This window comes from Aythya fuligula, chromosome 7 (assembly GCF_009819795.1).
Source record: "Aythya fuligula isolate bAytFul2 chromosome 7, bAytFul2.pri, whole genome shotgun sequence".
NCBI lineage: Eukaryota > Metazoa > Chordata > Aves > Anseriformes > Anatidae > Aythya > Aythya fuligula.
In genome coordinates this window covers 744,841-758,967 of record NC_045565.1, presented here as the reverse complement: position 1 = coordinate 758,967, position 14,127 = coordinate 744,841, and positions in this window count along the sequence as shown.

The window sequence follows — 14,127 nt, the reverse complement described above, 5'->3', positions numbered from 1 at the left end:
TGCAGATGGTTTGACAATCTGTTACAAGCTATCCCCCGGCATGCAGTCTTCCCTCTCTGCTTTTCTTCAAGTGACGATATCTCCAGGTATCTAGCTCCAAAAAACACTCCCCTGCGATCCCACTGATACCCTCTGTATCATGAGCTTTCCGCAGATATCCACTGATCAGCAGGATGACTCTGGATCCTATTATAATCTGCCAGGTAGAAATAGATAAATCTATTAGCCCGGGCTCAGCTTGTTTCATCATTGTGACAGCTTCCCATGAGCCTGCATTCATCAGGTTCCCTCAAAACAGCCAGCCCCCGCATCATCTGACAGCTACATTTCCATGACGGAACTCCAGGTTAATACATCTCTAATCTTTATTTAATTACTCATTAATAATCCAGGTCCTGATCCCTTCACCTCCTCTCCCTCCCTCCTTTTTCTTTTTTTTTTTTTTTTAATTGATTAGCGAATATTTGCTGGGAAACTGGTCTGATGGCTAAAATTGTTGCCACGAGTGTTTTGGCGTGAACTTCATGCCAATTTTGTTAATCAGAATAAAATAAGCACCCAAGGATCTTTTTCTTCTTAGTAGAGGAGACCGGGTACCTCCAGTTATATATAGCAACAGGTTTCTGTCCGACGGGGGCGGCAGCACGATCGCTGTGCTGTGGTACGTGCTGCGGCAGCCATTCTGGCAATCGCGTCACACATGGGAATAAGCACTCCCCTCTGCACGCCCTGCCGTGTGAGTTACCCATCCTGAAAACACAGGCTTTGGTATCTTTTCAGGTCCACCGGTGTAAAACAGGAAGGAGTAAAAATAGACCAAGGGAAAAATAGGTAGAAAGGCTCAGACCGTTCCTATACAGCACAGCTGTCATATTGCTGAGACACCCTCACCTTGTCTGCAAAGGAAGTGCTACTGGGCAGTGGGAAGTTCTGTTGTGTTGTATTTAAACTGATTCCAATTCTAATTTTGTAATTTTCAATGGTTTTTGTCAAAATGCCTATCAGAGGGAGAAACCTGAGATAAACAGAATCTGAGGTAAAGCAGGCTGAAAGCAGTAATTGTTGCATTGCAATTTGTTGAACAATCAAATCGCACGAAGCCTGTAGCTTCCTTTCTAAACACTGCATCTGCTCAGGTTAGGACTGCAGTACAGTATAACTGGCTGGCAGGTTTCTGCACAGCGTCCAGGTGAGCTCTCCCGTGCCGATGACCAGCAGGCTCACCTGTGGCCTTGCACTGAGATATGTAGCAGCTTTAGCCCTGTTGGGGTCAGTTCTTTAATAAGTCTTTCAGTTCTTCAGCTCGCTCTCGATCTCGTTCAAGTCAAAGTCATGAGCCCCTTTCTGCCTCCTTTTCTATTATGCAAGTCACTGAAGTTCCTTCTCCATCTTCAGATCTCTTTGTTGAAGAGTTACAAAACCTGTAATGAAATCAGTTCTTTTAGTTATTTACCGATGGAAAAGTGGGAGACGTCCGATCTGGTCACTGGAGCAGTTGCTGGGGCTTTTTGCCAGAAGCCTGTATTTAGCAGGGGGAGGTGTTCCCGGGCAAGCTTTAATCCTGCAGGTAACAATAGTCATAAAGCCACAGTGACTTCAATTGCTTCAGTTACCGCTAAGGATCCATGCTCTGCTCTGCTCTGCAGCTTTCTGTGGCTGCAAATCTATTAATAATGATGACATAAGATCTTGCACTGGGCCAGCCTGGGAGTATATCAAACCAAGATATCTCACCTCCTACAGCAGGAAGCGGTGGACATCTAAGGCAGGGCGATATTTCCAAGGTATGTTCTCCAAACCTCCCGTGAATTGCAGCTTAAATCTGAGACATATATAGTGCCTTCGTGGAGAGAAATCTCAGTGGATTATTTTCTAGTATTTTTTCCAGTTACTTTTTGAACTCGCATAAACTTCTAACATCTCCAGCATCCTCTGGTAATGAGCTCCGCAGTTTTAATTGCGTTTTGTGTGAAGTGTCTTTTTTCTCTTATGCTTTTTAAAATCTGTCATCTGTTCATTTCATTTAATTCCCCTTAATCCTTGCATTTGAAGAAAAATGAATGGTTGTCCTCTGTGCACTTTTCCATTGCTCCATTGATTTTATAGACCTCTATCGTGTCATCTTCATTTCTCTCTACTCCAAAAGGAGAAGTCTTAATCTACTTAGCCCTTCCTCATGTAGGAACAGTTCCTTACCCTTCTAAGCTTTCTACCTTAGCTAGCTATGGAAATAGAGATTGCAATATGTCTAAACCATTGACAGATATATTTTTTTTTTATACTGACTGTACTGTTAGAAAGCTGTCGCAGCTCTATCATAAATATTTGTCTTTGAAGACTTTTCAGTAGCAAATGTCTGTTAAATTTTCTGCAGAGTGAGAGGCAGTGCTCCCAATCTCCAGCCATTGCAGAAACATCCTCCCTTATGAGCAGCGTGGCATGGAAAGGGCATGCACAGTAAGTCACGCAGAGAAACTGCAGCATATGACAGCTTTAAAGGAGATAAGTAGAAACGGATAAAAAAGCAAAAATTAACTTTCCACATTGATCCAAGTGGGAGATGAAATCTCCAATATCTTCACTCGGCACTTTTTTTTCCTCATCGTTTGAGGGATGGAAAAGTTGTATCAGCCTAGTACTGACAATACTGTGCTGTTGCCTTCGAGATGTTGCTGTCCACATTTGATCGCCGTGGCTTGAACTTCTCATTCCTGGCTCTCCAGGTGTCTACCAGGACACTCCAGTGCTAATACAAAGCACCAAAGACAACTCCAGTCCTGGCCCTCTCTTTAAGAGACCCCAGGAATTGTATGAGGAGAGCACGTAGTGATTAAAGCCACTGCACTTATTTTCACTTGTGAGCTGAGTTGGAATATTCAATTTAAATCTCAAAACCAGGCAGTTAGAAGCTGCCAGTCTAATTGATTCAGTCCTCAGATTGGTTTCCCTTTCATTTCCAGGCAAGGGTTTGGATTGATTTTTATTTTTAAATCCAGATCGCCGTGTCTGCCCTGTTATGAATTACAAAGAACTTTCCTTTCTCCATCTTTGGCAGAGACTACAACTATAGACCCTTGAAATTAGATTAATTTCTGCTAAGAAAAATAAATCTATTTTATCTGTAACATCTATTTCAGGGCTTGGCTTTCTGAACACCACGGCAATGTGGCATTACCTGTGGTGAGCAGTTGTATCCTGGTGGCTGCAGGGATGCTGTTGGTGTGGGTAGGGTTTTGTTGCGGTACTTTGACCTTCTGCCTGAGAGCATCACCATTTGTTGCTGCCTTCTCCCACTACCCTATAGCTTACTTGGGATATGTCTATAAAAGTCTTTTGCATTTTGACTTCCATAGTTCATGACTGGATGCATAGCTCTGCCCTGGATATGCGTTTACTTCTTTATTTTCAGCATCATATGTGTGTTGACAGTATAATTTCCTTTCTACCTGTTTCAAAGTGATGCAGATAGAATAACAGATAACACTTTTAATAAGCCCTTTCTCCTACAGGGACAGGTTGTTCTCTTCTTCCCTGTGCTGGAGAGTAGCTCGCTCCTACTGGCGGTCCTTATGGTTTTCTGGGACTGGAAGGCACAAGTAGACAGTGTAAGGCAAGCTAGCATGGAGACAGCAAAGGCCCAGCCAGAGATGGCCTTGGTCTTCAGCCAAATTAATTACCTTCCTATTTTACATTTCACTAGCCTTTCTGCTCACCTTCAGGTTAAGCTGGCACAACTTCTGAGGAAATAAAATAAAAATAAAAACCAGGAAATAAAGCCGCAGCGTGAAGTTGTCAGCAGACTCAATCATGTGGCTCTGCAGGAGATCCCCACACCTGACTGATGACAGGCAGTTATCAGAGGGAAAATCAATGTATTTGAATGTTGGTTTTTGTTGTTTTTTTCTTTTCATATGACTGGATCTGTGGCATACAGGCAGGAAAACTGAGCGGAAAGGTAGCAAGCCAAACTAAATTATTTCTGGAGGAAAACTAAGTTCCTTTGAACAAATGAAAATACTCTTTTTTAGTACTCTCTCTCTGGAAGTGCTGCTCACTCAGGTTAAGATATTGGTGTCCATTGGGGTTTTACTAAAGTTTAAGATAACAAAAAATTAAGAAAGAGTGGACCAGTGTACGTAACATAGAAATAAGCAGTTCTGTCAGCATGAAACTTTGCCTATGTTAAAATATCACAACAGGAGGAAGATTTTGCATAGCTGAAGAAAATCTTAGCAAATTTGGAGTTGGGCCCGTTTGTGTTTCGCTGCCAGTACACAATTCATATTCATAAACATCAACTTCTGGAGTCTCATTCATGTTCTTTCCATGTTCCAGGGTAGGGAGGGTGGCTCGCAGAGATACCTGAGGTGGCTAAAAGAGAACAGAAGAAATCTCTGGTGCCTCTCACGTGGTTCTTGTTTTGCATGGGACATTTGCAATCTAAGATTTAATTGCGTGGCAGCAACAAGTTTCTATGAATATGTTATTACTTGCTGAATTCACCGCTGCATCCAAGTAGCGTATTTCATAAATATTTACTAAATAGCGAGCTCCATTCAGGGCGGGTTCCAAAGAATTTAACGGCATCGAAATGTGAATGAGACGAGCGTGTTGAAGGTGGGTCCACTCCTGGATCTGTTACACAGCTCTTTTGTTAAGCATAGCAGAAGACAATTTGCATTAGTGAAATGAAAAATAGAGAAATTAATCAAAGACCATATTTTCTGGATAATATTCTACCACCTCAGCTCATGATGGATTTGTTGTTGACAATAATGCAAAATTAGCATGCACAGCAATTCCATCTCCCTGAAACAGATCCATGAAGGGTCTGAGCTGGAGCAGCTGGCACGGAAGAGTCTGTTGCAAATCAGAAGGATATAATTACTGTGACGCTGTTTGAGAAGAGATGGACTTCAAAGATGCACATCAATCAAGAAACACTGGAGGTTAATTCAATGTCTCGGGAAAAGCCCGAGTGAATCTTAGACAACATAATGCCATGAAGATGGATTTGTAATTTCAGGGCTTTATATCTCCATGAGTGTTATTTTTGTAATATTGATATAATACAGTGGAAAGCTGGAATCAAAATGGTTCCTTTAGATACACTATTATCAAAAGGTCTCTGCTTCTCTTTTTTTTCTTACCTTGACAGCTCTGCTTCCCTCAGGCCTTGTAAATCTCTCTTCTTGCTAGACAAAAGTGCCATGCTGAAAATAAATAAGTAAACACATATCATTGCCACCCAGAAGTTCAAACGCTCCCTAATTATCATTCCTTTTAAGCCACTGACACCACTCTGTATTTTACCTACACACACCTATGGATCAAATCCTGATCTGAGGCTTGCTTTGATCAGCAACGCAGCAGCTCATGTTCTGTGCTCTGCTCTCACTGACTGAAACATTTAGGAGAGAGAAAAAAGAAAAAAAAAATCTTTGAAAATAAGTTTCCAAAGAGAGCTCAGAGAAGAGCACATGCCCGGTGAAAGGAGAGTAGGAGGCTCAGGGTATCATCTCCAAGCTCTGGTTGCAGCACAGGCAGTGTCACTGAGGTTTTCCAAGGACTTTCTGAAGGTTTGTGCTCTCCTCCTGTGTTGGTCACCTCTACTGGAAGCGAGATCGCTGTCACTGCCGTGACTGATGGTGTTTGCTGCTTTCAGATAGAAGCAGAGCTGCCAGGTTATACATGTACGTGTGCCCGTGGTGCTCGGCGGTGGGGACGTGCGCGTCCACCTGCAGCTGTACGGGAAGCCCAGCGCCTTGGTGACCTCACCCGTAACAAGCACAAGAGTCTCTCTTCGCCACGGCTGCTCGTGTGGTCGGTGGCACTGCAGTGAAGCTCTCTTCCCAGCCTGCATTTTTCTCACATCCTCACAACAGGATTCAGGAGGCATTGAGCGGTGCACTCTCAATGCTTGGCTGGCATCCTTTAGATGTAAATCATTTCATCAGTAAATCGTGTGAACAAGGGATTTCTTTAAAATCCATAGTACTGCAAGCCTATGGAACAGGGCCCATAGGAGACAGTTAATAAGACAGAATCTGCAAGGAGACAAGGAGAAAGTACCCAGTGTTTTGCAAGATGGGAAGAAGGTAAAATAGTTAAAGCCACTCGTTGGCTTTGGGTGCATCTCCTTGGCTTGGTGTCTCATCAGCTTAATGTGGAGTAGGCCCACCAAAGCCACAGGGGAAAACAGCCGCAGTTACCACGATCCAAATATAAGCAAGGAAATGTGACACTCACACTGCAATAAGGGTTAGCCAGTTTTATGTAGAAATATCTGGTTTTAACCTTACGGTGAAAAGATTTTTTTCCTTCTCTTTTTGTTTTCCTGCTATATTTTTCAGTTACCACAATTTCTTAATGTCAGACCTCATAACAGGAGAGGTAGTGGACATGATGAGGATAAATGAAGCCAATAATTTCAGGGAAAGGAAAAAAAACTCACGGGGATTAGTCATCTATTCCAAAGCAGCCAAGAATTGTCTGCAGGAAGATAAAGAGGGAATAGAATATTAATAACTCAAAAGTTATAAATAGGGTGCAGGTGTCCTGTTTAAATAAAGATTAAAACATTTGGAGTCAAATTATGTGTCTTGGTAGAGATGTGTGCACTTTAAAGCTTTTTGGTCCAAGCTATTGGAAAATGAACATAATTCCAAACTCTGAAAAATATAAAATACCCTTCTTGTTTTGTCTTACCAAATGCATTAGAGCGACTCTCTGAGGACATCTGCTTCATAGACGCCCACGCACTAAAGTTAAATTAAGACAAAGTAAGCCCATAGCATATGATATGCCATTCAGCTGGTGGCACATAGATGTCCAGCTGAACTTCACTCGCATTCTTCCTCCTTCAGGCAAGCCTGTATTTCCTTCAGCTCCCACACGGATGTAATGTGTATTTCAGATGGCAATGTATCTTTCATGTAATGTAAGTTAAAGACTGCAGCAAGGTTGCTTTCTTTGATTTAACCAAAATCCCTTGGTTCATCCACAGAAGCCGTAAAGGCTTTCACAGACTTCTCCTGTTCTGCTTGACCCACTCTGGGAATATCACTGTGCAATGGTTTGTGCAAGATCTCCTCTCTAGACCCATCCCCAGACCATTAGTCACCTGCAATATATTGCCCACAGGCCCTCCCAGCTCTGCTTGTGGCCACTGGAGGCTGAACAGCTGAAACTACGGCTGAGTGGAAGATCAGAGCATGGGCTGCAGCGTTACATGCTTGACTTGGTACCTAAAGGCTTCAAAAGGGTCGGAGGCAATGCAGCTCTGGTTTGTTTCGCAGAGGAGGCTTATTTCCCAGGCAGCAGTGAGACTTTGCTCGCTCCTGCTAATGGCATCAGATGCACAGAGGCTGCAGGAATGGGGACAGTCTGTCCTCTTGTCTCTCTAGGCAAAACAGTTTCCTTTTACACCTGCAGTTTCATGATGTGTTTTGTATCCTTCCAACGCAGCACCAGGCCCGCTGCTCCCCGCTGCCCTCCTTCATCCCATCCAGCATGCAGCAGCTCCAGGAATGAGCGTGCTGATGGTTTGATATAGCAGCACACAGCAGGCTTATGTGGAGGCTCTTACGTAGCACCTCATGGCTGGCCAGAGCCTTAAGGACCAGTCCAGCAGCATATTAAACCCATTTTAATTCAGGGCAGAGTCTAACGGGTATTTCACTCTTAACTGCAGTGGGATTTTACCCAGTGCTTACCCAGTAAGCACCAGCTGAACTCCTCTTCCGAACAGAGGCTTCACCCAGGGAGCTGAGATAAAGTCAATTTTCTTTGTGGATGTTTGTTTTTAATTTACTCTTTCTACGTTAGGGATAAAATTAATTGCATTATATTTATGTGTATACATACATATATATTTATACATACGTTTAACCATATAACTGAGTCTTTTGCTTTTCTATATCTTTGGGAAGTTAGGTAATAAAATAAATTTAAAAGTAAATGTGACCCTCTGTTAGCCAGGCAATCTTCTAATAAAAAATAAATTATCTCCTACTGAGTATCACACCAATCCAGTTGCTTTCTCTAGGAATACTTGCATGATAATCTAATCTTGATGTAAAAAAATGAAGTATTTTTAAATACTGACAAATATCCTTTTCAAATTATATTTGGTAGGAAAGAAGATGATTTAGTTCTAAACAGCCTTATCCCGTAGGAAAAATAGAGTAGGCTGCACTGAAGTTTGAAACATTAAAATCTATATGAAGGAAATTGTTATAGAAACCATAATAAAACATGAATTTTAAGTGCAAATAAACATTTCTGCCATTTGAATGCAGATATATGTTCATACTTAGTGCCCAACTGATGCTAACCTTGTCTAACCCAGCGTGTTCTGAAATTACACGGGCATTCTGAGCTTCCTCTCCCCCCGAGGACCAAACATTTAACTGTAACAAAGACTGATCTGGCTTGAAACAAAATACTTAGGAGTGCCTTACTCTTCGTTAATCACCTGGTCTCTAAACCAATTATTCTTTGTGTTCTTTCTGTTATGAAGCCTTCCACAATGCAATTCCTGATTGCTCAGCATTCAGAGAAGAGTTGGTGTTACATATCACCAGCGTCACCATTTGTGTTTAGATACAGTGCTAACATATCTAGCGTTAAGAAGAAGAAGCATCATGGAGTTAAAATGTTAAGTGTAATTTTAAAAATTATCATTTCTGAAATTCAGGATATAAGCAGTGCATGAAGAGAGGTTTCCAGATGTAAAACATCTGAATCTCATCCCTTGTGGGATTCTGGGGACTTTAGAGACATCCTTCTTCCTTCTCTCCTGGAAGAAGGGTGCAGGAACAGTTCACAAATGTAATATGTACCTGACGAGGTGGAGTGCAATGCATAGTGACCGTCCTTCTGTAGCTCAGGCAAGTCCTGACTGAGTCTCTGTTTGCTGATATTAGCCCTCTGTCAGAAAACTGTGACTTAACTCCAGGAATTCAGCTAGAGATGGCATTGTAGAAAAGGTGAAAACTCTCAGGTTTCAAAACAAATGGACAGGAATATCTTTAAATGTATGACATAGGTCTAATAAAAATATTATTATTGTACACCAAGACTTTACAAACAATATGGCAACAGAAGTTTTAACGGGGAACATTTAAGGGGGAAAGAAGCAGTGTGCACTGTGTGATGGGTAGCTACGTACTTATAATGCTCCCTAGCAGCTCTCTGCTGTGTCTGTGTCTGTGCAGCTCAAATTGATTAATCACCTGCTCAGATGCACCATGAAGTTTTAGAGTTTTTCCCTTGGTGGATGTCTGGAACATGGAGGGGGGAAGAGGCAATTTACAAACAAGGCCAAGGGAACCTGAATAGCTGTTATGATTTAAAACCAGGCATTTACTGATAAAAGCTGCCTCCTCTCTTTCAAGTACTTTGATCGCAGAGGATTGAGGGGGCTGACTGCAGCATGCCCTCCCTTACTGCCTTCCCTCAACCAGGACACAGCAGTCCTGCGAGCCACCGAGTGTTTCTTGGCACGACAGGTAATTGAAGAGAGTGGTAATTTATTAAATGATGCACTTTCATATTTAAAACTTATTCTGAAAGATTAAAAAAAAAAAAAAAAAAAAAAAAAAGAAAGAAAGAAAGAAAAACTCCTCAGCTGGTGTAAAACAGTAGTTCCCCTGATTTCATTAGAACAATGCTAATGCAGGCCAAGCAAAACAGCCGAAAAGCTGAGAGAAGATACCTCAAGGAAGGTGGATCCAATCCAGGTTTAGCCCTGATAAGGAAGGCAAGCACTTTGTGGAGGCAGCTAGGCAAAGACACAAAACTTCAGTATTTTCCAGATGTCACGAAGGGAAACACGTCTGTGTGCTGGAGTCCAGGACGTGCCCCTGTCCTGAAGGCCAGCGCCTAGACCTTGCTCATAAGCCGCCTTCTTCATCCTCTTGTTCACTGGGACTCTCACGCGAGAAGTCTAATTTTAAGTGCACCCCTGACATTTTCTCCCTTGGCAATAATTTGACATTTTCCACATCTTATTACTTATGAAACCTGACATCATGTCAGTCTTCCAGCATGAACTTTCAGCCACTTCAGTTTTCTTCCGACTTAATTACAGCCATGATTGAGGGAAAATTGTTAGCTGCTCTTGTCCAGCTAGGCCACTGATGGGTGGATTATGACATATGCAGATCCAAATCGTGTTTCTGAATTTATTGATATATTAATACAAGGCCACCAATGGAGGTATACAGACTTATATATATACTTGAATGCCTATGAATGTTTGTAAATGTTTTGCAGTATGCACATCTGTGATGGTAAAACAGTATTTAATTGTCATGTTTTGCAGGGACTTTCAGCACTGAATCAGTATTAATGAAATTGCATTATTTGTAGAGTGCACGCACTGTTCAGGCTATTTTCTTTTCACTTCTGTTATGCTGAAAACTTCAAAACCTATATGCATCTGGACTTAAAGGAAGACAAGTAGTTTTCAGCTCAAACTGCTTGCCCGTGGCTTTGTTACCCCTTTGCAGGAGCTAGATTTCCTGATAGAAAAGCATGCCCTAAAAGAAAAGTGAAAGTGGGAAATAAAAAATAATTTCCATATGAGTAATTTTTAACAGATCATTTAATGACTTTACTTTGATACTTTGACAGAAAGAAAGAAAGAAGAAAAAAAAAACACAGCCCTGTTGCAGTTGTGTGTTCTCTATAATTTCAGTCTTTGCACCTGCAGCTACTGCTGTTGGCTGTTTGGAAAGAATTAAGTAGTAATGAGTCGAAAGACATGATTTGTATCTTGTGTCTGGCTGAGTTTGTCTGTCTGATTGCAAGGCTGTATGGAGAAAAACGTGCGTAGCGATAAGTCATGGTGCTTCTCTGTGGAAAAGGTCAAGGAAATGTTGAGGAGCTCCCACGGATAAATGCCAGCGCCCAGGGAAGCGCTGATGTAGGTGATGCTGGTGGAGCGTAGTCCTGTCCTGCTCCCGTTCCTGGGCGAGATGCCAGTGGCTTGGGGACCCCTCAGCAGAGCTCCAGGGCACCTGGAGGAGCAGCAGGGCTGGGGCCGTGCTGTGCCCCCTGCCCTGAGCCTCAGACCCCAGGTACTGCCCAGGGAAGGTGTGAGCCCTCCCAGCAGGTGCAGGGTAGCGTGTGGCACTGCATGGAGCTCGTTCACAGAGAATGCAAATCCTGGTGGATTCGTTTCCCAGGATAGGTGCCTTATTCTGCTGATTGGGGATTTTTAGAAGTTACTCCATGCTCCGTTCTGACGCAGTGACACATCTCTGCTGGCCACAGAAGCGAAACATCGAACGCTGCTCGGTGTTCAGCTGGGTCAGGGAGCTGGCAAGGGAACCTCCGAGTTCAGGGACAGGCTGCTTTGCTGCCCGTCTGCTGCATGGCAGCGTGCCTGCTTCTGCAGCCTCCGTGCTGCTAAAGAGGGGTGTGTGCTGCCCGTGGAAATGGCAGCTGGTTTGCCTTGTACAGATGCAAGTGTTTCTCAGCAAGTTTGGGTTGAGTTCCTTTATAGATGTAGAGCTTAGGGATATGGTTTAGTGGGGACTGCTAGCGTTAGGTCAGAGGTTGGACTCGATGATCTTGAGGTCTCTTCCAACCTAGAAATTCTGTGATCCTGTGATATCTGAGCGTGTGTGTATATGTATTTCTGTGCTGTACATACACGTGCATGTGTAGGCAAATAACCCTGTTGTTTCTTTCAAATATAAATTGTTCCCATTGTTTGGTTCCTACTCTATTTGCATTCTTCAAATTCATGAGACTGTAGGTCCTTGCATCTCTCTGCCCTTCACTTGTAGCCATCGGGGCAGTGAGCAAGGTTCGCTGCCTGCACTTCGAGCTGGAGGTGGCAGCTCCGGTCCGCAGCCAGCAGGCTCCTGGCTTCTCCGGGAAGACACCCTGTCTGTGCAGAAACTGCACCGGAGAGAGGAACAGAACCTCTGAGATTTCAGCTTCTGTGAGCTGCCGTGATGGTGGTGGGCACGGCAGAAATCCATGCATTGCTATTGCTACCGTGTGAAAAAGCTGCTTTGAAACCATTGAGCTTCAGAATCCAACTTTTGTGTAGAAATAACACTTGAGAAATTCAGGGCTTTAATGCTGACTCTTCTGTACAATAGACAATGTTCTGACTCCCCTAGTGACTGAACAGAAGTTACACTGAATTTTTCCCCTACTACCATCATTCACTTTTCATCTAAAAATGTCAACTAAGTTTCAGAGTGAAGTCTGAATTTATCTGGTCAAATTAACCTTCTCTATAGTCTTAAAGCAAGACCTGACCTTTGCTGAGGTATATCTTACGTCAAACGCTTTAAGGAAATCTTCAGAACCTAAAGATTGCTTTGAAAGAGAGTTGCTGTCTTCAAATTAGGAGCAGTGTTTAATGTATACAGAACTTGATTTTTTTTCAAAATACAGAAGGAAAAAAAAGATATTTTCCTTGAGTCCCGAAGCAGAACCCTCAGACCAAGCCCCACTGTTTCTGTCGGAACTAAAAAATCAAACTGTGAATCAAATTTTCAAATTTTCCATCTTATATGATTGAGATATTATGCACTAAATTTCAATTGGAAGCATATAGTTTTCACCTATATCTGTGAAAAATGAAGCCTGACTATGATTTGACTTCTTGACTCAGCATTTTTGGAAGAAAGGGAATGCCCTACATGTCTTAGAGAATCAAAATAAGAAAAAACATAAATAACTTCCATGGTTTTTGATGACTGAACCCAATCTGTCCCAAGCTCACTGCTTGGCTGTACTTTATACAGCAAATGAAAAGGGAAAACATTGCTAAAAATGGTAATGAAGCTAAATCTGGTACATTTACATTATTTTTTTTAGTTATTGTAATGCTTGGGGCGGAACTGCGACGTGCCCAAGTGGATACCCGTTCAAGGACAATTTGAAGCTTTGCCCTTTTTGGTCTGAAGTCTGAGTAACTGTTGACTCTTGATTTACCTTTATCAGTATTATATATTGTGGGAGATTAATAAGGAAGAGGTGCTAAAGATCAGATGCAAGAATTCAGAATAAACCTTACACACTCTTAAACAACTGTCCCACTTTTCTCCTCCAGTCTACAAGGGACTGTTTGCAAAAACCCATGAGCGTAGAAATACGTACACAGAGCAGGGCCCTGCTCTGCTAAGAGTTCCACAGTACGTGGGGCATTTCCTTTATGCTGCAGATCTTGACTAGATGGTTATTTCAGCAACTTATAGCAGAGGGGATGGTTCTGAAGTTTAATTTTCCCTGTGAAAATCTCAGTTGGAAGTGTATGCCACAAAGCAGCAATTAGCAATGATCTAAGGAACCTGGAAGAATGTATTTTCACATATTAATCAAATAAACTTTACTACAACTACAAAGCAGCCTTGGGAAGTGGCTAGTATAACTGAAGAAAGGATTCTCCCTAGGGGAATAATGCAGGTACTGCTAGACCTCGTTACCTCTTCCCTTCCTGCTGCTCGGATGGGTTGCATGCATAACAAACCTACACCTCACACATGCAGCAGAAGCGCGCCTGTTTCTTCTCCGAGCTCGTGTGGCTTTTGGTGAAGACTTAGGGTAGCAGAAAACTTACAGGGACTGGCATAAAAGTGTGTGTGGGTGTTATAAAGGGCTCTTAAAAGAGTCCCTCTTGTTCTCTTTCAAGGTAAGAGAAACAGATTGGCTTTTGGTGGTTTATTTTTACTAGTAGTACATGGGGATCTTGAAGGTCAAAGTAGAGTTTGTCTGTGGTGCAATGCAAAGCAGCAAGGAGGAGTAATCATTACCAGTTTTTAGTATCAATTTGGAATCTAGGTACCACCGAGATGGGCAGGGAATCATAAAGAAATGAGCATCTGTTCAGCTTGCAGTGAAGCTAAGCAATTTTACTCCTCTGGCACAGATTTATTTATACGAAGTGAAGCACTGAAACCAAATGTTGGCTTAGCCTCATTCTCTCTCTCTCTCTCATTTTCAATCCGGTGTCATCAGAACTGTTTTGTTTTGTTTCAATTGTAAGTTAATGTCCCATTTTCATTTTTGGCATTGTGGAGAATTGTTTTCTCCAGGTAAAAACTGGCAGTTAGCAAGGGTTCAATAGAAAACTGGAGAGAAACTGTGTGAAAATTCAGA